Raw genomic sequence first — 22,961 nt, 5'->3', positions numbered from 1 at the left:
TTTATTGATGCTATAGAATGAACCCTTTGTCCATCCTCATATACCATAGACTTGTTAGATCGCAACTCCTGAGGTGATATATTGATTGGGCGGGCGCTAACTGGGGCGACATGTACTTCCGCGCTTGTGTATCCTGTTTGTAATGACTTACACCAGTATTTTAATAACGCTGCTTCACTTGTGGATACCTTGCTATGTGGCTCGCCCTTTCAGCTACCCGGTCTGACTTTAGGACGATTCGCCAAAATTACAAAATGAAACCCTCTTTATCCTTTTCCTGTAGTTCCTTGCCAGTACAACGTAGTGTTGTTACTTCTGTCATTGATTGCAGCGCAAGGTAACCTGGAATGTTTTACAGTGTCATAGCGGCCGGCCCGCAGTGGTTGTAGGCAGACGCTGTGTACTATATTTATGATAAATAAAGGTTTTCAAAAAAAAAAAAAAAATTGTTTAATGGAAAAATTACTTGTAGATCTCAGTGAAATCACCAGTTTCCACTGTAAAACTGATTCCCCATAGATAAACCTATCATAGTAATTCTTCAGTGTGGAATTTTCAGGTGTGGAATTATGATGCAGTATTCTTGTAAATGACTAAATGACAGTTTGAAACAATCCTTCTCAGAGTGGTGAAAAACTTCCTCATTCAAAATCGTCAAAAAAAAATTAAGAGATCTGCTGATTCAATGCCCCTTCCACTTTTAGGATTCCTATTAACTCTCACCTTTTTAACGTATCTCTTGAGACAAGGTCTGTAATAGTATGTGTGTATTCTGCAATTCTATTAATTAATTTTCTTTGCCTGTTTTACATGCAAATCGCATACTCTATGAACTGCAGCGTTTCTTTCCAATTATGCATCCTTTGTCTGTTTTGAATATGTTGCGCCATATGTAACTTGTTGAATAACCTTGAATTTTACGTTTTTTATCTTGCAACCCGGACCTTTCAAAAACTTTATACATCTAGGGGCATATTTATAAAGAGTTTGCATCGCACTTGAGCCACTCAGAGGGGTGAAAGTGAGATGCAAGCAGTAAGTCATATTTAAGAAACAACGTTAGTGCCCAAATGTGTCATTTTGTGGTGAAAAAGCTGCACTGAATCCAGCTGCGTCAGTCAGGAATTAATATATGCAATGTAGGTGTTCCCATGTAAAATCCAATGCAAAAGTAATGTAGTGGTATTTAACAGTACATCACTGCACCACGCATCGTGGAGTAGTGCAAAGCAATACTAGAAATGTGTCAGGATTATTGCACATCGGCAACCCGGGTGTACAAAATGATAAAGTGGCTGTATTAGAAATTCCTCACCATCACAGTACACTCTTGCAAGCTCACTACGCCATGGCGTTCGTAATACTGCAACAGGAAGTAGCTAAGAGACAACAATGTAGGCCGCGAAGGAGGAAAACTCAACTTTTCTGCCAGGACATATTCCTCATTCACCTAAGGAAGGATGAGGTCATAGAGAGTTACAGACTAAAGAGGGAATCCATCATGGAATTGCTAGGGATGATAGTGCCATGTCTCCAGCCAGCAACTGCAAGGACCAATGCCATGCCATCACATGTAAAATTGATGTCTGTGCCTCGGGATCACAGTTGCCAAATTGGCAGGCATTTCACAGTGAGCACTTTCTGCCTTTCTCCCAACTGTGTTGGAAACCATCATAAAACTCACACCCCAGTACCTTCTCTTCCAAAAAACTACCCAACACCACTTGAAAACCAAGCAAGGATTCTACAACATTGCTGGATTCCCTCATGTGCTTGGTGGCATTGATTGCACACGTGCAATTTGTGCCCACTGCAGTCACATTGCAATTGTACACACATCGTAAGCACAATTACTCCATAAATGTCCAGGCAATAGTTGACCATCATGAAATGATCTTCAATGTCATTGAAACATTTCCAGGAAGTGCATATGATGCATACATCTTCCACCGCAGTATAATCAAAGAGTGGTTTAAGAATGGCAGATATGGGAATGGCCTACTAATTGGTAAGGAAAGCAGAACTATTCTATATACCAACACAGAAGTTGTAAATTATGACACAAAAGTAAGTGTTTGTGCCTGTATCTTCTTTCATGTGCAGATAGTGGTACAATCTTACTCTAACGGTGCTTGCCTGCCTGAATCCATCAAATACGCAACTTAACTGCAGATTTGTGATATTCTTGAGAGTGTCCAAACAGTGAATGCCAAAGCTGGCGGCAAATATTACAGATGCAGGCCGATTAGCAGATGGACAACAGGACTAAATGGCATCTTATTGAACATGACTGCCTAGCACCAGTGGGATATCGTTCAGCAAGTAGAGCACATGGGGCAAACATGGCATATGGCTGAACAGGACGAGAGCTTTTTAATAGAGAGACTGGCACTGTCAAAAACGTGATTTATCCTGCTTTTCTGAGTTTCTTCTTAATTCATAGAAACTTTCTACTGCACAAATAATTTTAAGTGTTTTTATAATGATGTTTTAAGAATCTTTGAAATCTGTGTTGCAATGGTTTTAATTAACTATGCTAATAAAAATAAACCAAACCAAACCAAACTACTCTAACATGTAGCCAATGATGTCCCAATGGGAGATACCCTCACTTTTGCTGTAATGGAAGTAGGAAAAATACCACAGTGAGAAGTATTGTGTCTGCTCACACTGTGTGATTGGACACAAACACAATTATTGCAATCCTGAACACATCAACTGACAAATTATCTGGTTCATAATTATCAACATAAGAAGAAAGGTTAAGAGTAGGTGTGGGGAGCTGCAGCACCATGGTGGTCGTGTTCGGAAATCGCTCTGGCTAGTGATGCAATATCTGTCAGCTTTCTCTGTAATCAGACTTAGGGCTGCCTTGACAGGCGAGACTCGTGATATGGGGTTTGAGAGGTACAGATCGGGCGGCCGCTGGAACAGTGGGGTTGCTGGAAAGCTTCCATAATACCGTACACACCAACAGCTGCGCGGTCTTTATGTAGGCCATTTGGTGGCATGGGGTGAGCCTGAGCATCCTGGGTGGGCTGCAGAATCTACTATGATCGCCCGTGCAGTATCGCAGCTGTCTCGTTGGCCTTTGGCAGCAACATGGGGGTCCGCGCCACACAGAGGACTGACGATGTGGCCAGTAAGAGATATAAGTAATCACTTTGGGGCCAGGTGATTTGTGGCAGTGGCCTACACCATGTGACTACTGTGGCCTCCTTGCTGAGATGCTCTGTTCTCCGTGAAGGTCCCACCCCACATCCCTACTAAACAATTGCTAAACAGGGGGTATCCTAGTCAGCACAGTGCTCTGGCGACTTTCTCAGGTCTTGATAGATGGCACAGTGGATTGTGCCTACCGCGTGATCGAAGACCCTTCCACAGGCAGACTCAGTGATGAGGCCCTGTGGAGTCCTCACATTTGGAACAGCCGCCCACACTGCATGACAGTCCTACCCTTCATCATGCGACTTTGATCTCCCTGGGAGTGACTCACTCTCTCCCACGAGTCGGCTGCATTGGTAGCATTTTATTGGCAGCTGTACTTACCAGCTCGCCCGGTGTTGCCTCTTCAGTACACTTACGACACACTGGACTCGGCCTACACCAGGAGTGTCACAACATCAATGGACCATTGCTGGAGGTGGTGGGGTTACCTCTTATCCGGATTGATTGATGGGGTGAAACAAAGAGTACGGATGCGCATTCTGGCAGTTACATTGCCTTGGGATCAGCATTGTTGACCCATGTCTATTTTCTTCCTCGCTGACAATGATGACTGTCTCTGCTGGGATATGTATGTAGCCGGCATTGCTTGTGTGCCTCCGTACCACGCCTTGGCTAGGTTTGAGAGGAGAGGCGGGTCTTAACAAGGTGAACAGGCTGGAGCCCCCTGGAAATCCCAGCCCAGACTCATGACTGGGGTCCTCTACAAACAGGGTCATCCTCATTCCCCCATGGACATTACCTATCACCTCCATGAGCCCCAGGTAATGTAAGACATTTTTTCACCATACTAGTCCCATCCATCTTTGCCACACGCCTCCATAGATAGAGAGGAGCCCCATCAGGTGCCATCAAAGGAGAAAGTTCTGGTTTACCTGGACTGCACATGCCGTCCGGGCATGTGGTCTTGAAATGAAACCAGGGGGACAGGTGGGTCCACAGGTACAAGACATTAACTGAAATGCTATAACCTTCCCCACCTGATGTTTGTTTGCTCAGCAGCACTGTTGACCTCCGTACGGTAAACTACACTTCTCATCTCGCAATGGGGTGCAAGGGGCCGAGGGCTCCCAACTGATGGGGTGACCAGATACCGAGACCAGTGATCAGGTCATCCAGATGACACCACCAGAAGAGCCCCCCACAGCCCTAGTGGAAGCTAACTTAGACAAAAATCTCTCTGCTATAACTGAAACCAGGTATGACCTATGTAAGAGAGTTGATGAAGAGGCATTGAAGAGGGTCTACTGCGTTATGATCAAAGAAAACTTGTTGCCCGAGTCACACAAGCAGAAAGAATGCTGGACGGGCTCCGGCCCACAGTATCCAACATGGAGGGGCAGCTCAAGTCCCTAACAGTAAAGGTCCATGAGCTCGAGAACAGGGCGGGGGACTCTGATGGATGGTCCCACTACAACAAACTTCGATTCATGGGCTTCCCTAAGGGTACGTACCTCTAAGGTCAGCAGGTTTGACCTACTCACTGCTGTTTCCAGTCAAATTGAAAGTCATGGTGAATCAGTCTAGCTACTTTGTACTGAACCAGCAGATGCCTGGGATTGGTTAGAGTATCGGCGGCACAAGTCTTCAGTTCTGTCGATGCCAACATCATGATAGCAGACAGACAAGACACAGAAGAGCCATAAGCACCAGAAATGGGAAAATATTCAATAGTACAGCAACCCCAGAGCAAGCTCAAGTTGAACATATCCAGGCTGTGTCAGCTACCACCACTATGTAGGTTGAGTGCTGCTCTCCACCACTCCATACTCCGGAGAACACGCTTTCCGAGGCAGGCTCCAGTCCATTAATGGGAAGCGCCACATCAGTAATCATATTATAAGAAACAAGGTAACCCGAAGGTAGTACACTGGGACCTTGGGTGTTAACTTATTACAAAAAACAGTGTACCCTAGTAGTTTGGGGGATCAAGATAAGAATAGACACAAACTTGAATAGTATTTATGTCCTTTGTCCAGCTGGACAGGAATTTATTTGGCGATGCGCAAAATCAGAAAATAATGTCAAGGGGGCACAGCCTGTGACCCACAGTGAACAAAACAAAACAACAGAGGGAGATGCCGCGTCCTGCGATCCTGCAACCGGCACAACTCGAGCTGTGATCTGGACGGTCTCCTTGACAAAAACGCGGTTTATCCTGACACTAACTGGCTACCGATGGTCTTAATCGAACCACTCCTCCCGACCTGAACAACCTTCCCCGCCTTAAGGATCAGCCTTGCATGAAAGGCAACTGTTTATAATTCCTAGACAAACATGATTTATATATTTGTCCTGAAGATGATGCCAATTATCTTGTTTTTCGGCATCGAAACGTCATCAACACAATAGGATCATATTATTATTATTATTATTATTACATTTCTTATATAGCGCCAGAATCGACCCCCGAAGGGGTATCGCCGCGCTTGCCTTGGGAACCCGTCCTGGTTTTTTCCCTGTGAGATAGCCCTTACAGGTGAAAGCCAGGCATCCCGCCACGGGGGGGGGGGGGGCGTTGTGGAGATTAAGCAAGCTTAATGCCCAGAGTTGCAGAGTGTGAACCCATGATTAGGTCAGGCACCGAAGCGAGAATTACCGAGTCTGTGGACATTTGAGCTCAACACCCTGCCGCGTCGGGAATCGAACCCTGGTCCCGGGTCTGACCTCTGCTTCAGGGTCTGCCTGCTCTAACCAGTGAGCCACACTTCTCCACTGTTCTGAATTATGCTTGTGAATGCTATGTACAATGGTCACTCAAACTACAATCAAGTCTGTTCACTGATTATAAGTATACAGACCGATTTGCTCACTCAAGCCTATACTTGTTGTTTTGTCTTGTTCACTGTAGGTCACGAGCTGTGCCCCCTTGACATTACTTTCTGATTTTGTGCATCGCCAAATAAATTCCTGTCCAGCTAGACAAAGGACATTAATACTATTCAAGTTTGTGTCTATTCTTATCTTGATCCACCAAACTACTAGGGTCCACTGTTTTTTTGTAATACATCAGTAATCCTGTCACACGTCTCCACAGATTGCAAATAACCTGGTTTGAAGGGATTGCAGGTCAGACATGTGGGGCCATGTTCAATTCAAGAACTGGACAAATGGCCTAGTGAATGAATGGTAGTAAGCACATGTTTGTCTCCCTAGAAAGGTACTGCAGAATTGGTTGCCCTTTCTTTTCCACAACTAATGAATTCACATACAAATTAGAACTTGTGCCCATTTGAGTGGGACTCTTTTGGATTACTCTATCTCACAACTTTAGCCGAGACTAAATGTTTCAAATAACCCTGGGTGGTGAACTCTGCTCACGGAGTTTGCGGAGTTTTCCGCACACAGCGTTTAGCGGAGCTTGCGGAGTTCCAAAAAACTCCACTCCACGTAGTGGAGCAGAGTTTTTTCCTCACTCGCATTCGTCAACGTAAAGTTGGCGAACGTGAGTGAGGAAAATCAACCTCCCGGTGAGATTTCTCATCGTGGGGGTCAGGTTTCTCATTGTGAGTGGTCGTGAATGCTCACGACTGCTCACATTGAGATACTGCCCATTTGTGCTGGTGAAGCTGCCGCTCGAGTAAAAATCTACTTGAGCGATAGAAAAAGAAAACAGGGACCGTTTGCGCTGTGCAAGGCACCGGTTGCAATGATTGCACAGTGTGGACAAGCATCCCGCACTGTGCAATCAAGCGAATGGCATTTTTCTATCGTACTCTGCCACTTGCGGAGGTCCGCATAGTGAGGAGGAGTTTTTTGTGCACTTTGTGGAGACCCGCGTAGTGCGACTCTTTGAACTCCGCCCAGGGTTAGTTTCAAACACCCCGCCCCTGTGTTCTACTTTCTGGTTCATAGCCAACACACTTTATAACCTTGCTGCACCTGGCCATGGCACACTGGCCACCCTCCTGACATTCTCCTTGGAATATGTTCTGTAAACTACTACATGACTTGCATAGCCCCACTAAAGGGGCTGTTTGTTATAATTTGGGCAGTTGGAGGTTTCTCGGCCTTCATGGGCTTTGAAGCTGGGAGTTCTGCTATTCTGTTTTTCTCATTTGTAAGGTCATGCAGTGAGACATTAGCTATCCCTGTGTGTTACTTGACTTCTGTGCTAGCATCCTTGAGAGTTGTCGTTGAGGCCCTCCCCCCTCTTATTCCAACCCCATCTTAGGTATAGAACATAATAGCTAGGTTTCACATATTAATGTACAATACCCATGGAAACAGCGCACCAACAGCACACAGTATAGCAATATATTAGAAGGAGATTGCAATTATCCAGGAAATCTACATATCTGAGGGGGAAGACACGCGCCTACAAAAACGATGGTGTAGTCCAGAGCTTTCCAAACTGTGTGTCCTGACACAGTACTGTGTTGCCTGCAAATGGTGGGTGTGGAGGGATGATACCAGTATTTAGGGCACTTAGCACATAACTGCTGCTAATTAAGAGGCATTCCTTTAAAAGAGTGTCTCGAAGTCAGCCGCAGCAGCACGGACTCCGAGACACTCTGCTCTATTGGGGCCGGGCGATTCACAACAAAGCCCCATTAACAAGTAAATGGTGGAAAGTGAAACGTTGTTAGCATCCATGAGTAATAGCATGTACTGCAGTGCTTGCACCTTCTTGATTTTATGCTGTATTTCCAACTTTTATTTTATGTCCCATTGTAGGACACAAGTCTTTTAGAAAAAGTAGCATGTGACTTTTGTCCTTGAATAAATCCTGTTGGACTGGTGATTAATCATGAGATTAAAAAGTAAAAGTATGTGCTATTCTTGCCAGCATATTATCAGATGTTAAGGGCAATTTGCACAATGTGGTACTTTTCCGAACTGGCACAGCTTTGCCAATACTTAAGTTAAAGGGAATGTTAGTTTGAATGAAACCTCATATGATTCCTAACAATGTTTCAGACTTAAGCTATATCTGTTAAGGAGAAACAGTAGACATATGTTCTTCGAATTACATTTGCACCAAAAGCTAGGGTGAGTTGACAGAGGGTGACAGGCAGAGGGAGGGAGACAGAGGGAGGTAGAAGGAGGAAGACAGATGGAGAGGGAGACAGAGAGAGGGAGACAAGGAGAGGGAGGGAGATTAAGGGATGGATACAGAGGGACGGAGACAGAGGGAAAGATACAGAGGGAGATAGAGAGGGAGACAGACTGAGGGAGGGAGGGAGGGAGGGAGACAGATAGAGGGAGACAGAGGCAGGCAGGGGGACAGAGAGAGAGGGAAACCGTGGGAGACAGAGAGAGAGGAAAACAGAGGGAAGGAGTTCAGGGTAGACAGAGGGAGGGAGTCCGGGGTAGACAGAGGGAGGGAGAGGGAGACAGAGAGAAGGAGACAGAGGGAGACAGAGGGAGGGAGACAGAGGGAGAGAGACAGAGAGAGGGAGACAGAGAGAGGGAGACAGGGAGAGAGGGAGACAGACAGACAGAGGGAGATAGAGGGAGAGAGAGAGAAGGGGAGACAGAGGGAGGGAGACAGAGGGAGAGAGACAGAGGGACGGGGACAGAGGGATGGAGACAGAGGGACCGAGACAGAGGGACGGAGACAGAGGCAACAGACAGAGGGCGACAGACAGAGGGATGGAGACAGAGGGATGGCGACCGAGGGATGTAGACAGAGAGAGGGAGACAGATATAGTGAGACAGATAGAGGGAGACAGATGGAGGGAGACAGACAAGAGGAAGACAGACAAGAGGGAGACAGAGGGAGAGAGAGGGAGGTAGACAGAGAGAGAGAGAGAGAGAGAGAGAGGGAGACAGAGAGAGGTAGGCAGAGAGAGAGGGAGACAGACAGAGGGAGGGAGACAGAGAGGGAGGGATAGAGACAGAGAGAGGGCGACAGTTAGAGAGAGAGAGGGAAACAGACAGAGTGAGTGAGAACCCCCCACCGCGAATTCCCCTTAGGTGGTTCGGGCTCGCTACACTACGCTCGCTCGAAACACTGCCTTACTGTGTCCCAAAATGATGCATCTCCAAAAAGTGTATCCCCAACATGAAAAGTTTGGAAAACTGTGGTGTAGTCAATGCTATTGTACTACATACTCCAGTTTTACTTGGGTGCCATTATTTTGGTAAGAGCATCTGTGCATTTTAGGTGTATAGCCATTGAAATTGACCGTGAGAGGCGCTATGTCCAAGTGGAGGGACAAATTGTTGGCTGGCCCCTCCTGCTGGGTAGCATATGCACCCCAAAATGTAGCACGCCAGGCCTTCCTTGGGCGCCTCTCCATTATTCTTACTAGATGGGCATAAATCCCCTGGATCATTAGAGGAGGCTTCAATTGTGTCTTAAACCCACAGCTAGATCGCTCACATCCTTCTTTGCCGACAATCCCTGTTGTGGCCACCATCACTTGTCTTCTCAGTGGCTAACAAACTGGTCCTTCTTAAATAGCAGGGGCGCTTTTAACCCAGATGCCAAAGAATACTCCTATTATTCACCACCACACGACCTCCACATGCGCCTGGATCGTCTACTTTGTCATCGGCTACTCAGCTACAGGCCATCAACACCAAAAATGTAGGGAAGATATTCTCAGATCATCTCCCACTCTAATTACATCTTGAATGGGGAAGGCACCACGCCCACCGGTCCCAACATTGTGGCTACAGCAGATCATGTTGGAAGACCCAATATTTAGGGGCGTGACCCATGTTGCTCTATCCAATTATTTGACAGACAACTGGGGCACTGCTATCTTCCGACTAGTGGAATCGGAAGAGATGAAGGTGGTGCTCCAGGGCCCGTGCTTTCATGTGGTTGAAGGAGCAAACACTGACCTTCACTTGACATGGTGCCGCGTACAGTTCCAAACTACAAGACCGGCACTAGCATCATACCCAACTGATTGAGCAGCTGTGATGCTTAGACTTTGGGCCTTATCAGGCCGAAATCCATGTGGGGGTGAAAAGTCTGGTCACTTGTTAGCATAGTTATGCAGAAGTGTGGTACAGAGCTCCCCAATTAACATGATTAGAGAGACACTGGCTTGTCTGCTTATCAGTCGGTCGGAGATACACACAGTGTTCACAGCCCATTACCATACTATCTACGATCTTCGCCCGTAGACCACCATGCCCACATCTGAGACTTTCTTGGAAAGGATACACTGCCTATCATTGACCCAACTGACAGGGAGGAGCTCAATGCCCCTATTACAGAAATCTGGGGAGCCATCAGGGGGGCTTTCACGAGTAAGACTCCGGGTTAGATAGTCTGTCAGTTCAGTTCTATTTGATATGAGGCCTCATTTTTCCTAAACTGCTGGAAATATATTAGGCAGTGCATATTTAGGATCGGCTCCCATGGACGCTCCTTGAGGTACTACTCGTATCCCTTCCCTCGGCAGAGTGTGACTGGAGGTGACGTCCTATTACCCTCTGTGTATGTTTGGGACACATTAGAAAATACTAAGTAAAATCATTGCAGTGTGACTGCTGGAACACCCTCCCCACCTGACACATCCCGAACAAAATGGTTTAATCCTGGGCAGATCTTACAGTCTGCACACACATCACAGAGTGATGGAGCTAGATCTACCCATTGGCTTTACTTGGCATGCATAGTGCTGGTCTTGGTGAAGGTGTTCAACACTGTTGACTGGAGATTTATGTTCTTGACACTACTGTCCATGGGCATAACTAGTGAGCTAAAGAGACTTATTAGTGCCTTCTACAAGGAGACAGAGGGAGATAGAAGGAGGAAGACAGATGGAGAGGGAGACAGAGAGAGGGAGACAAGGAGAGGGAGGGAGATTAAGGGACGGATACAGAGGGACGGAGACAGAGAGAAGGATACAGAGGGAGATAGAGAGGGAGACAGACAGAGGGAGGGAGGGAGGGAGACAGATAGAGGGAAACAGAGGCAGGGAGGGGGACAGAGAGAGAGGGAAACTGTGGGAGACAGAGAGAGAGGAAAAGAGAGGCAAGGAGTTCAGGGTAGACAGAGGGAGGGAGTCCGGGGTAGACAGAGGGAGGAAGAGGGAGACAGAGAGAAGGAGACAGAGGGAGACAGAGGGAGAGAGACAGAGAGAGGGAGACAGAGAGAGGGAGACAGAGAGAGAGGGAGACAGACAGACAGAGGGAAATAGAGGGAGAGAGAGAGAAGGGGAGACAGAGGGATGGAGACAGAGGGACGGAGACAGAGGGATGGAGACAGAGGGACAGAGTCAGAGGGACGGAGACAGAGGCAACAGACAGAGGGCGACAGACAGAGGGATGGAGACAGAGGGATGGCGACCGAGGGATGTAGACAGAGAGAGGGAGACAGATATAGTGAGACAGATAGAGGGAGACAGATGGAGGGAGACAGACAAGAGGAAGGCAGACAAGAGGGAGACAGAGGGAGAGAGAGGGAGGTAGACGGAGAGAGAGAGGGAGGGAGACAGAGAGAGGTAGGCAGAGAGAGAGAGAGAGGGAGACAGACAGAGGGAGGGAGACAGAGAGGGAGGGATAGAGACAGAGAGAGGGCGACAGTTAGAGAGAGAGAGGGAAACAGACAGAGTGAGAGAGAACCCCCCACCGCGAATTCCCCTTAGGTGGTTCGGGCTCGCTACACTACGCTCGCTCGAAACACTGCCTTACTGTGTCCCAAAATGATGCATCTCCAAAAAGTGTATCCCCAACATGAAAATTTTGGAAAGCTGTGGTGTAGTCAATGCTATTGTACTACATACTCCAGTTTTGCTTGGGTGCCATTATTTTGGTAAGAGCAGCTGTGCATTTTAGGTGTATAGCCATTGAAATTGACCGTGAGAGGCGCTATGTCCTAGTGGAGGGACAAATTGCTGGCTGGACCCTCCTGCTGGGTAGCAAATGCACCCCAAAATGTAGCACGCCAGGCCTTCCTTGTGCGCCTCTCCATTATTCTTACTAGATGGGCATAAATCCCCTGGATCATTAGAGGAGGCTTCAATTGTGTCTTAAACCCACAGCTAGATCGCTCACATCCTTCTTTGCCGACATTCCCTGTCGTGGCCACCATCACTTGTCTTCTCAGTGGCTAACAAACTGGTCCTTCTTGAATAGCAGGGGCGCTTTTAACCCAGATGCCAAAGAATACTCCTATTATTCACCACCACACGACCTCCACATGCGCCTGGATCGTCTACTTTGTCATCAACTACTCAGCTACAGGCCATCAACACCAAAAATGTAGGGAAGATATTCTCAGATCATATCCCACTCTAATTACATCTTGAATGGGGAAGGCACCACGCCCACCGGTCCCAACATTGTGGCTACAGCAGAACATGTTGGAAGACCCAATATTTAGGGGCGTGACCCATGTTGCTCTATCCAATTATTTGACAGACAACTGGGGCACTGCTATCTTCCGACTAGTGGAATCGGAAGAGATGAAGGTGGTGCTCCAGGGCCCGTGCTTTCATGTGGTTGAAGGAGCAAACACTGACCTTCACTTGACATGGTGCCGCGTACAGTTCCAAACTACAAGACCGGCACTAGCATCATACCCAACTGATTGAGCAGCTGTGATGCTTAGACTTTGGGCTAAGCATGGGCGGAAAATCCGTTTCGCTCGCGGATTTTGCGGATTTTCGGTAAATTCGCAATCCGCGAGATTCGCGAATCTCCCGCAAAATCCGCAAATCCGCGAGCAGCGGATTTTGCTCGCACTGTTCGCGTGAGTTCGCGGCTTCCCAGTACAACTTCGCGCCCCGCGAATAAGTGCAAAATTGCAGAAATACGATCTTAGCAAAACTGAAACTACTTACCAGGTTCAAAAGTTCAGGCTCATCATTAGTAGCCATTTCCTGTAGTGCTTCCTGAGGGGCCCCTCCAGAGTTCAGTTGCCAGTTGCAACTATTATGTGACCCTGCTCTGAACCTCAGAATAGTTACACATATGCCACAAAGGTCCTGAATTACAGCTAAGGGAGACAAGCAGGAGCCAGGCTGGAAGTTCAAATCCATTAATCAGCCCCTAATTCATTATTGTCAGTTGGGGCAGGGCAGGTGTTGTAACTAATTTTGCAACAATGAAAGCACTTAGCAAGTGCAAAAGATCACTAATCAGGAAGCACTAAGGAAGCAGGTGCCAGTTAAAAAAATATTCTGTGACACATTAATCAGCCCCAAATTAATTCAGGTCACTTGAGGCAGGGAAGGTGTGCTTGCGTTGCCACAATAATGTACACTGACTGGACAACCAGAGGGTGCTGTGATGAAACAGAGGGTGGCATGGGTGGGCCAGAGGGTGGCATGAGTAGTCAGAGAGTGGCAGTGGTGACAGAGAGTGGCAGTGATGAAGAAGAGTGTCCCAAACAGGCTGGACACGTAGAAACAACAAGTTCGCGAAACTTGCGACCCGACAGGTAAGTTCGCAATTTGCGAAATTGTACAAAACCCTCGCGAACTGGCAGAAACCCGCGCAAACACAAAAAAAAATCCGCAAATTCGCGAGAATTCACGGATTTTGCGGATTGCGAGTTCGCAAATCCGCAAAATTCGCGAACGCGAGATTCGCAAAATTCGCCCATGCTTACTTTGGGCCTTATCAGGCCGAAATCCATGTGGGGGTGAAAAGTCTGGTCACTTGTTAGCATAGTTATGCAGAAGTGTGGTACAGGGCTCCCCAATTAACATGATTAGAGAGACACTGGCTTGTCTGCTTATCACTCCGTCGGAGATACACACAGTGTTCACAGCCCATTACCATACTATCTACGATCTTCGCCCGTAGACCACCATGCCCACATCTGAGACTTTCTTGGAAAGGATACACTGGCTATCATTGACCCAACTGACAGGGAGGAGCTCAATGCCCCTATTACAGAAATCTGGGGAGCCATCAGGGGGGCTTCCACGAGTAAGACTCCGGGTTAGATAGTCTGTCAGTTGAGTTCTATTTGATATGAGGCCTCATTTTTCCTAAACTGCTGGAATTATATTAGGCAGTGCAAATTTAGGATCGGCTCCCATGGACGCTCCTTGAGGTACTACTCGTATCCCTTCCAAAGCTCGGCAGAGTCTGACTGGAGGTGACGTCTATTACCCTCTGTGTATGTTTGGGACACATTAGAAAATACTACGTAAAATCATTGCAGTGTGACTGCTGGAACACCCTCCCCACCTGACACATCCCGAACAAAATGGTTTAATCCTGGGCAGATCTTACAGTCTGCACACACATCACAGAGTGATGGAGCTAGATCTACCCATTGGCTTTACTTGGCATGCATAGTGCTGGACTTGGTGAAGGTGTTCAACACTGTTGACTGGAGATTTATGTTCTTGACACTACTGTCCATGGGCATAACTAGAGAGCTAAAGAGACTTATTAGTGCCTTCTACATGGAGCTCACTGCTTGAGTGAATATTTTGTTGTGTATTTCTGACCCATTCCAGGTGAGCAGGGGTGCCCTTTGTCCCTGTTTCTTTTGACTTAGAGATGGAGCAAGGTCAGGCGTGGGGCATACTGTAAGAGGGGGTGACACACATTATCTCCCTATATGCTGATAACGTATTAATATGCCTCTCTGATATTCAAGACAGCATATCTGAGATCACAGGCATTCTGATGGAGTTCTGGGCCTTCTAGGACCTAGGAGTGAACTGGTCAAAATCCGGCCTGTTCTCGATTCAGTTGGGATGCCAACCCCAGCACTTATTGGTGGACATGCACCTCCTCCACTGGGAGCAACCCACCTTCTGGTATTTAGGGGTCAATATTTACCATACAATGCAAGATTTCATCAATGATAACCCTCCTTGAGACATTGCATCCCTCCACCCTAATGGCATTCTGGAGCACACTCCCACTTTCTGTACAGGGTAGAGTATTGTCTCAAAAGGTGATGCTCCCACGACTGCTTGGCTGCTATATTTCTTCTACAACCTCCATGTGAGCATGTATCAGAGGACGTTTCACACCTTACACATATGCTAGAGGGCTTCCTCTGGAATAAAGGCAGGCACTGAGTAATCTGCACAAGCTTCAGCTACCAGGCAAGAATGGAGACCTGAGGGCCCCTAACTTTGAACATTACTATTTAGTGGCACGGCTGCAAGGGCTTCCAGATTAACTGGGGATGCCTGAGGGCTGTCTTACAAATGAAGGGATTCCCAGGGAGCCCAACAACCAGCTATGTGTATCTTATAGCAGCTTTTGCAAAAGCCTGCATCTAATGCCAACTATATCACAATACTTCCCTGAGGTCCACATTGGTTCCATCAGGCCCTTCAGAGACCTGGTTGGGAGGGAAGGGCTGTCGACATGGGCAGCAACCAAAGTGGGTACCCTGGGTGGCCTGTCTGAAAATGGTGTGCTCATCCCTTTTGAGGAACTGTAGAATGACTGCGGATTGCCAGGGGGCAATTTTTGGGCCTAAGGCCAAATTCTGACCGAGATGGGCCTCCAGCTTATTACGAGACCTGTCAGACACAACATAAGACTTGCTACCAACCTGTGGGTACTTCCGAGGCTCCTAAGTGTCGCATTTTATTTCTTTAGAGCCCACGAGAGGCTCAGGGGCACAGTTGTTTTGGTTGCTAGAGCCTGCAAGGCTCCCACCTTGCCCCACCTTTTGCTCAGAGCCTGAGAGGCTCAGCGTTGGCCTCATTGTATCCACAGCTGCCCAGCACTTAGTGGGCAGCTGCCACATTTAGGACCCTGACTTTGGGACACAGGGCGTCCTAGCCCCAATGAGGCCAGTTGGCCTAGGGACTGCCACAGGTGGAGGCTCATGTGAGTTTTGCACAATTGTTTTCCTTCCCAACACCTCTGAATGTGTTGTGATGCATCATGTATAATGTGCTTATACCCCTACAGGTATTGTGATACTTAGGTGGTTGTTTTTCTCCTAGTACAGGTGGTGCTAGTGAGGTCCTGGTTCCCTGTGTGACCGGTTCCTAAGGTGGTTAGGGTTGCATAGGTGGTACTTACCTGTTACCAGTAGTTACTGGTTATGTTCTGTTTCTTGCTACAGTGATTGTTATTATATGTGCTATGTGTTAATTATTATTCCTACAAGTGCTAGTTCTAAAAGTGCCTATTCCTTACAGTGGTCCATGTGGTCCTGTCTTGTACATATCCCCTGCAAATTCTGCCCGTGCCTGTTGGCACATTGTAAAGTGTGTGTTTTTATCTGATGTGTTTTGGTATAATACAAAGGCTATTTTTATATATAACCTTGTGTGGAGTTTCCTTTGTGGTGGGCCTTGGGTGTTGTTGCTGCGTGCGCGCTCAAACACTTAACCTACATAGCCTCCAAGTTTAGCCTTGCTGCTCGCGTCACGTTACCTAGAGGGTGAGCAGGGGTTATCTTGGCGTGTAACTCCCTTGCCCTGACTTGGGAATGATGGTCTCTGACTGACTTTGGTGCAAGCCCTGGCCAGACAGGGATCCCATTTCTAACAACAGGGTACTGCTATCTCCACGCAAACATTCCCACATTAAGTTTCAGTACATTTTACATAACATTTTACATAGGGCCTATCTTACCCCAGCGAGGTTAGACAAAATATTTGGTTCTGCCCCAATTTGGCCTTGGTGTCAGATACTCGATGCTGATATACCGCATATGTTTTGGAATTGACCAGTGGCAGCGGATTTGTGGCAAGAGGTCATGGATAAACTGACTGGCTTCGCAGAGCCTGAAGACCTCAAAACCATGGCAAGCAGAGGCTTGGGACTGTTTCAAGCAGGAATGCAGGAAATGCCATTAAATGTTTCATAGACCTACTGTTGCTTATAGTCCGCTGGTTCATTGCCATACACTGGAACCCCAACCCGTTGCCTGTGCTGAGAAACTGGTGGCAGCAACACTTATATAGTGTAGGGCTGAATCAGTAGCGCTTAGGAAAGAGCAGACCAGACCTGAGGACTGCGTTGAGTCCCTATAGCAGCAGACTGGGACAATTTTTGCATGAGCTGCAAGTTTTTCCAGAGAGTCTCCCTGGGTGAGAAGGGATACTGCCCAAGTTGCTGACTGACATTCGGAGCATAGTGTCTTCCTCTGCCCTTTACGATGAGCTTGAAGGCAAAAAGGGTGGGGGCTACACTGTTCTGGGATACTGAGGGGTAGTGCCATATCGTTTGTACATGTAATTGTCTCTCAGAATAAAGGCGTGAATGTGCGGACGACGTACACTCAAGAGGGCAGAGGCTGTCTTATCCTTAATTTGCTATATTCAAAACTGAACCTGTCATGACTTAATATTAACTATGTTCTCATTGTTCATTTATTAAAGTGATCACTCCTGTTGGACCTGATATATTGCAATGTACATGCTGGGTCCATGGTGAGGGTCATCAAACCTGGATGTGTAACATTGATCCATACGATATATGACCATGTGATACTAATATAAAATTCAATAAAAATTGGTTAAAAAATAAGAAAGGTTAAATATTAAACAGGTTTGAGATGTGTGTACATGCAATGGTGTGGCAAGTCTGGATTAGTTGTAAATGTCCCGCTAAAATCACAGTCATTTGAACAAATCATGTGATCCTAAGCATATGTGTTGCACTCGGTAGTATGTCTGTAGGCTGATCAACCTATAGGGAACACAAATGGCAAAAGAACCTCTATATTCCATGTATGTCATGCATTGAAAGTTTACTAATACATTTGTATGAATTTGCACTCTAGTAACATAAGTGGTACCTATCAATCAATCAGTTTTTTTTTAAGCATGCTACTCACCCGTGAGGGTCTCATGGAGCTTGTGGGGGTGCAGCTCCGGGTCAGCCGAACAGCCAGGTCTTGAGGCTCTTCCTGAAGATGTGCAGTGAAGGGAAGCATCTGATGGTGGTTGGGAGCTCGTTCCACGCTCTGGCTGTGATGTAGGAGAAAACTCTTCCTCCAGCTCTGGTTCTGCCGATGCGCGGGGTCGCTTCCAGGGAGCGTTTGGCAGAGGAGCGGTTTGTTTTGGGTGCATGGAAAGAGATTCTGGCATTGAGATATTTGGGTCCAATGTTGTGAAGGGATTTGTAGGTGTGAGTGAGTACTTTGAAAGTTACTCTGTTCTCGGGGGAGAGCCAGTGGAGGCATCGTAGGTGTTGGGTCATGTGCTCATGTCGAAGATCAAAGTGCAGCTAATTCCCAGACATTCAAAAATTCAAGGTCCAAATATACATATAGTGATTACACCACATTGACATACTTCAGTAATGTGGTAGATGAATAAGGTAATGCCTCATGTTGGCTATATTTCCTGCATCTCAATCCATCAATGTAAAAATGATACACAGAATAAATAGGCTCTGAAGAGTGTAATACACTAGGAAATAACCTAGAAGAAAGTAACGAAGATAAGGTATCACAGTGTACTGACAATCAACATTTTTAACTGTCTTGTGCTAAATAAATGGTGTAAGAACCAAGGTTCAAACATACATATATACACAATTGGTCAAAAGTACCTAAGACAGATTACTTAACTGGTAAGTACATTTGTATGAGTTTTCCTGCATACACAACACACTTGGGGCCCGTTGTAGGTAGGCATTTACCAGTCGGTAACGGCCGAATTCGGCCGTTACCAACCGGTAAATGCCTTTTCCAATGTAGGGGGCATGTATTTACAGATTCTGTATTTTTACCGAATCTGTATTTACCGAATCGGTAAAATTACCGAATTGGTGAAAACAGACTCGGTAAAAATACAGAATCTTCAAATGCAGATGTAGGTGGCGCTTTAAACAGTGCCACAGGCCCCTAAGAATTTGTTATTTACCATGGTAAATAACGAATTCAGGTGTACATGCACATCTGTGCATGTACACCTGTGCCATGTGACACACAGACATGCCCTTAGGGCATGTATGTGTGACACATGGCACACAAGCCTGACATTGGGGTGCTACAGGGTGTCAAAGTGACACCCCGTTCCCCCTGGCAGAATTCGGTATTTACCGATTCGGTAATTACCAAATCGGTATTTGCCATTGATTCCTATGGGCTTCAAGGCCCATAGGAATCAATGGCAAATACTGATTCGGTATTTACCGAATCGGTAAATACCGAATCTTACAGATTCGGTAATTGAAAAAGAAAAATTACCTACATCTGCCTACTTCTAATTTACCTCCTCTTAAATACCGAATCGGTATGATTCGGTATATAAGGGTAGGTAAATCGAGATTACCTATATCAGGCCCATAGTTATTTATGTCTAGGTATCAATTTACCAAATCGTTGAATGTTGGCTTTTCAACTTTTCAGGTGACCAAGGAAATGGTTTCCAATTTTGGATTATGACCCCATATCAAAACCAATAATACACAATAAGACCCAGTCCAATGGCGAGCTCACATATCAGTGACTCAAGGGGGGTCAACTAAGTCCTAATCCCCACTACTCTCTTATCCACATTATAATGAGGTAATGCACTGTGCTCTGCCCTGTTTAAAATATCTGTTCTCCAAGACAACACAACAGAACGAAGCACTCAGAGTGACCCAGATCGTAGTGGTTCACAATAGTCCACACCACACATTGGACCTTACTCTGAATAGAGGAAAAAATGTGCGAGAAGCAAGTGACCCCTCACGGAAACACCACCAAACGGGGTAACTGGTATGCAATTTCCAGACAGGCCCCTGTCTCATCATCGGTGGTCACCCGCTTCTCGGAGGAAAATAAGATGAAAGGAAAGAAGAAGTGTCCAAAACAAACAACATATAAAGTGCTAAAGTGAAGTGCAGAGAAATCTGCTAGTGACAAACACACATAAAAATAATGATAGAGTGCCTAAAACCACACACAGTCCACCAATCCCTTAGCCACTTTTATTCGTAGGGTGGTGATCGCGTGCTGTTGATTATTAAAAAGGCTGGTAGCTAGTCATGCGTACCATTACCTACAGTGCCGACATGTTTCACTGTTGTATTGCGTAGAGCAGTTTCATCAGGGCTGCACTCAAGTGCTGCCACTTCACTCTTTTTGGACACTCAGTTCTGTAACGTGCCGAGAGCAGCAAAGCTTTGCATACCAGCCACTCCGGTATCAAACAGGGACCCTAGGTACTTCTGACGTAAGTGTGCCCCTTGTTTTTTTGATAAAAATATTTTATCGTGACAGGCTCGGAAGACGCCTTTCCTCAGCCGTGCCGGAAGCCTGGTCCCGGAGCAGTGCTCTACGCAATACAGCAGTGAAATATGTCGGCACAGTAGGTAATGGTACGCATGACTAGCTACCAGCCTTTTTAATAATCAACAGCACGCGATCACCACCCTACGAATAAAAGTGGCTAAGGGATTGGTGGACTGTGTGTGGTTTTAGGCACTCTATCATTATTTTTATGTGTGTTTGTCACCAGCAGATTTCTCTGCACTTCACTTTAGCACTTTATATGTTGTTTGTTTTGGACACTTCTTCTTTCCTTTCATCTTATTTTCCTCCGAGAAGCGGGTGACCACCGATGATGAGACAGGGGCCTGTCTGGAAATTGCATACCAGTTACCCCGTTTGGTGGTGTTTCCGTGAGGGGTCACTTGCTTCTCGCACATTTTTTCCTCTATTCAGAGTAAGGTCCAATGTGTGGTGTGGACTATTGTGAACCACTACGATCTGGGTCACTCTGAGTGCTTCGTTCTGTTGTGTTGTCTTGGAGAACAGATATTTTAAACAGGGCAGAGCACAGTGCATTACCTCATTATAATGTGGATAAGAGAGTAGTGGGGATTAGGACTTAGTTGACCCCCCTTGAGTCACTGATATATGAGCTCGCCATTGGACTGGGTCTTATTGTGTATTATTGACTGTGAGTGGAGGGCGACCCTTTCCGTATTCCCTCTGAGCTCCATTATTGTTTGAGCCCATATCAAAACCCCCAGACCTATTGGCAGAAAAGATTCAACTTGGCTCTGAGCAAAACCAGGAATGTTGTAGAGCAAATTGTTGGGGCCCTAAAGTCCTGTTTCCTTTGCCCAGATAAATCAGACGGAGGACTTCTGTAATTGACTCCTACGATTTGTAAAATAATCTTAGTCTATGCAATATTACACAACCTCTGTCTGAAGCTGAATGTGTCATGGGACTATAAGTGTGCAATCCCACCTGAACATGAAGTGGAAACAAATATTGAGCGCACAATTGCAGGCCAGTTGAGATGCAATCAAATAGTGGCTAATTTATTTTCATAATTACATGAAAAAGATGGGACTAATGACAGAAAATATGCAAACCTATCATTCAATAAATATATTTGCTCACTCATTCATTGTGTAGTGTTTGTGTGAAGTTCAAGGTACATATATTGTCACTCAAGTCTTCTCAACTAGATGTAGGCTTCAACATGTATGAATCTTTTTTTCCTAGCTATTAATAAACATGGGGGTATAGCTCATAAAAAAACAAATGAACGCAGCAAGCCAATGTGATACAGTGCACTCCATGACAGGAAGGGGCAGGATTGCCCCGTATTTAGAATGATATAGGGCATTACTGTTCTTCCTCTCTGAAGCAGTGCAGTGGAGCCCAGCAAGCTGTCTTATTATTATTATTATTATGTTTCTTATATAGCGCCTGAATCGACCCCCGAAGGGGTATCTCCGCGCTTGCCTTGGGAACCCGTCCTGGCTTTTCCCTGTGAGATAGCCCCTACAGGGCATCCCCAAGGTGAAAGCCAGGCATCCCGCCGCAGGGGGGCCGTTGTGGAGATTAAGCAAGCTTAATGCCCAGAGTTGCAGAGTGTGAACCCATGATTAGGTCAGGCACCGAAGCGAGAATTATCGAGTCCATGGACATTTGAGGTCAAGACCCTGCCGCGTCGGGAATTGAACCCTGGTCCCGGGTCTGACCTCTGCTTCAGGGTCTGCCTGCTCTAACCAGTGAGCCACACTTCTCCACACTTCTTGCTGTGTTCTTCTGCATGAAAGTGAGTTAAAAGTGGCCTTCAGTGTATGATGGATCACAATTCTCCCAATAAATCAGTACCTGTGGCAATCTTCAAATTGTTGCCTATTGTAGGTTTGGACTAACATGCAGGGTAGCAGCACTTGCTGGAACAAGTGTTGCAACTGATAAAATCGCAGATCATGGAAGACATCAGTCATGGCCAGAGGCATGGCTTCAGGTTTTGATGTCAAATTGTCGTTTATTAAAATTGCGTTCAACCATTGTGTGGGGATCCACAAAAAGCACATGTGTAACACATTCCCTGGGGTGATTGATGTAAGGGCTACATTTGTCCACACTTGATACAATACACATTTATCAGGCTTTGCAGAGCAATGCAAGGAGGCTCAAAGGCCTGGACCAAAGCACACTAAACTGTTGAAAAAGCAATGCATAGCATTTATTTGAAAAGTAAGACAAGGGAGATGTTTGACAAACATCACTACAGGAATAGAGAAATCTATAATGTTTGAAGGATGTATTTCATAATGCAAGCACAAATGGTTGTGTACACACACAAATAATTGAAATATGGTGCAATGGTGCTGTTGGGTCAGAAACTTCCCCTGCATAGCAAGAGTTGTGTACTTCTGTCCTGAGTGCCCAATTGAATTGTTGTCTGGCTCCCTAATGCTGGTATATTCCCAAAGGTGAACATGGAATATGCGTTTGTGCAGCATGACATAGGTCTGTGTCATGGATTGTGGTCTTGTTGGACCAGGTAAGGAATCCAAAGACCTACCCTCATAGTTGTGCAACACTTCTGCCTTTGCCAGGAGTAAAATAGAACATGTGTGGTGGTGGCAGCATATTGTATTGTGATCAGTATTAGTGAACATGGCCATTCTACCCTGTG

Source organism: Lissotriton vulgaris, chromosome 4_1 (genome assembly GCF_964263255.1).
Source record: "Lissotriton vulgaris chromosome 4_1, aLisVul1.2, whole genome shotgun sequence".
NCBI classification, from domain to species: Eukaryota; Metazoa; Chordata; class Amphibia; order Caudata; family Salamandridae; genus Lissotriton; species Lissotriton vulgaris.
The sequence above is the reverse complement of the archived record's forward strand: the minus strand, read 5'-3'. Positions refer to the sequence as shown.